Below are 3,266 nucleotides of genomic sequence, written 5' to 3'. Positions count from 1 at the left end.
CGGGGGGATAACCCCGGGGTAGGCTCACCAAGCCTACTCCATCAGGTTTCGGCATAGAGTGCGGCAAAAGCTTCCTCACCTGTCGGCTCCTCCTGGCCGACTGCGTGGCCCATGCCAGCTAGGAGCGGCGTCGTCTACTCTCTGTCCGGATGGCTAGCCTCCAGCCGGCTAGGGAGCACCCGTCGCATCAACGCCTTCGATGTGACGGAAGCCTTCGATTAAAGGCAAAAGTACGCCAGCTCGGGTACGATCGAGTGGGATACGCATGGCTACAGTGGTGGCAGCTGTACCACTGACCGATGCCGGCTGCAACCCATCAACCACGTACAGTTCACGCACGCCACCACCCACTCCATTGCTTGGCCCGTCGTGGCTAAAGTGGAGGCGGCCGTACCGCTGACGGGCGCCTGATCCCGCAAGACGACGACCATCGTACCACTTGTGCCTTTGATGTGACGAAGGCCTTTGATTAAAGATGGAAGTACGTCAGCTCGGGTACGATTGAGTGGGATACGCGTGGCTACAGTGATGGCGGCCGTACCGCCGACTGGTGCCGGCTGCAACCCGTCAACCGCATATAGTGCCAGCACGCCACCACCCACTCCATTGCTTGGCCCAACGTGGCTACAGTGGAGGCGGCCGTACCGCTGACCAATGCTGGATCCCGCAAGAAGACAACAATCATACCACTCGTGCCCCGCGTGGGGAGCACGCACCAATCCCATAGGCCAGCCGGCGGGTCCCAGAGCCTGATGGGACCCTGCATCCGGCGGTCCCCGCGAGCGACAAGACTAGTCAACTGCGGGCCCTCTGACTAGCCGGAGAGGCTGCCAGCCGGGCCCCCCTCATTGTACCTTATATCCATATTATAGGCCGGGGGGTCGTCTATAAAACCCCCTGCCCCCCTCCATGTAGAGGGTCGGCCATTCTTACGCACACACACACACTCACACACTCATACATGAGAGGTAGACTGCGAGCTGACTGCTCCATCTTCCTCCTCCGTCGAACAGCTCAAGGAGCACATTGTAGTTCCATTGGTTCATCAACCACTCCGGCAGGACTAGGGGTGTTAGCTCCCACGGAGGGCCCTGAACCTAGGTACATCGTGTGTCTTGCATCGCTAGTTACCAATCCCGTTCCCGGAGCCCGCCAGTTTCACTTCGGTCCCAACCACTCTAGATAAGCCTACCCATGGCAACTGTCGTGAGAAAACGACGACAATACAACGAAAAGTGACGATTAGATAGACCTCGTTCGTAGACGACCAAGTTTTCGCTTAAGAAACGCTAGCTCTTCGTTTTACCCATCTGAGGTACGTATCGGGAGAACCGGTCATAACAATCGCATCAACATGAGCTAGGCAACCCAGCATTGCAAGGATCTTAAGTCCAACTGATGCATATAATGGTGAGAATAGATGTTGAATCGAGGTGTATATATATAAACAAGTAGGCGTGATGAATACATTGAATGGCTTCTTGATGAAGCCCCCACGTCCTATTTGATCATTCCATTTAACACGGATGTTCTGATAAATGCTCGAAGTAGTTGGGTTAAGCCGAACATGCCATGGGACCGTCTAATAAGGCATATGAAAGAAAACAAAAAACTTTTGCCAAAAAGAAAAAATACAATGATGGAAAGAAGGTAACGACGTCGGTCTAGCCGTAGAAACGCCGAAGACGAGCTGCATTCCACGGGTTCGGCTCGAGGCGGTTGTCCTCTGAGTTGCGCACGTGATAAGTTCCTCCTGTTAAGACTTCATCAATTATAAAAGGGCCCTCCCACTTTGGGTGAAGTTTATGCTTTTGCTTCTGTGGGAGGCGTAGGACGAGTTCACCCATGTTGTATGCCTTTGCCCGAACTTCCCTGCTCTCAGAGCGCCGAGTTTTCTGTTGATAGAAATAAGATTGGGCCCGAGCTATATCGCGGTCGCCTTCCAATGCGTCTAATTCATCTTGCAGATCCAACTCAGCCACTTTTTCCTCGTACACACGCACCCGAGGTGCATCGTGGATAATGTCATAGGGGAGGGCCGCTTCAGCCCCGCACACCACAAAAAATGGTGTGTACCCTATGGAACGATTCGGGGTGGTACGCAAGCCCCATAGTACGGAGCCGAGCTCCTCCACCCATTGACAATAGGATTCTTGAAGAGAGTGGACTGACCGAGGTTTAATATTGCTCATAATGAGCCCATTGGCTCTTTCGACTTGTCCATTGGTCTGCACGTGGTATATGGAGACATAGTCGAGCTTGATGCCCAAATTTGCGCACCAATATTTTACCTCCTGGGCGGTGAAATTGGATCTATTGTCCGTTATTACGCTATGCGGGACACCATAACGGTGTATGACACCAAATATGAAGTCGACTACTCGCCCGACCTTGGCAGAGCTAACAGGCTTTGCTTCAATCCATTTGGTAAACTTGTCGACCATGACCAGGAGGTATTTCTTTTTCTTGGTCCTCCCTTTAAGTGGGACGGCCATATCTAGACCCCAAACTGCAAAGGGCCAAGTGATCGGGATTGTCCCAAGAGCTGCTGGGGGCATGAGGCTTTGATTCGCGAAGAGTTAACACCCCGCACAACACTGAACGAGTGTGTGGGTGTCCTCTGAGGTTGTCGTCCAGAAGAAACCAGCTCGGAAAGCCTTGCTGACCAGGGCCTGAGCTACTGCATGGTGACCACCATACATGCATGTACTTGGGCCAGAAGCTGCCTTCCCCCCTCCTCGGATATGCACCGTTGGAGGACTCCTGTGGTGCTCTTTTTATATAGCTCACCCTCGTGGACCTTGTAAGCCTTTGATTGACGGACGATGCGTCGTGCCTCGGTATGGTCATTGGGGAGTTCCTTGTGCAGGAGTTAAGCAAGGAAGGGTTCGGTAACTGGCGCGATTACTGCCATGACCTCATGGGCCAAGGGCGTTTCTTCAATTGAAGTTCTGTCAATGATTTGATCATCCTGCTCGGCTGTAGGTGGTATAATATGCTCTACACCACTGGCTCCTATGATACCCACTTCGTCCTACCATATTACGGTTGGCTTAAATAGTTGTTCTAGGCATGTGTTGCTGGGGACGGGGTCGCGCTTTGCTCCTAAGCGGGTGAGAACGTCCGCGGCTTGGTTGTTGTCTCTTGAGACACGATGGAACTCCAACCCCTCGAATCATGCTGATATCTTGAGGATGACATTTCTATATGCTGCCATCTTTGGATTTTTTGCATCAAATTCGTTGTTGATTTGTGATATGGTGAGT

Source organism: Hordeum vulgare, chromosome 6H (genome assembly GCF_904849725.1).
Source record: "Hordeum vulgare subsp. vulgare chromosome 6H, MorexV3_pseudomolecules_assembly, whole genome shotgun sequence".
Taxonomy (NCBI): domain Eukaryota; kingdom Viridiplantae; phylum Streptophyta; class Magnoliopsida; order Poales; family Poaceae; genus Hordeum; species Hordeum vulgare.
This window is presented reverse-complemented; position numbering follows the sequence as displayed.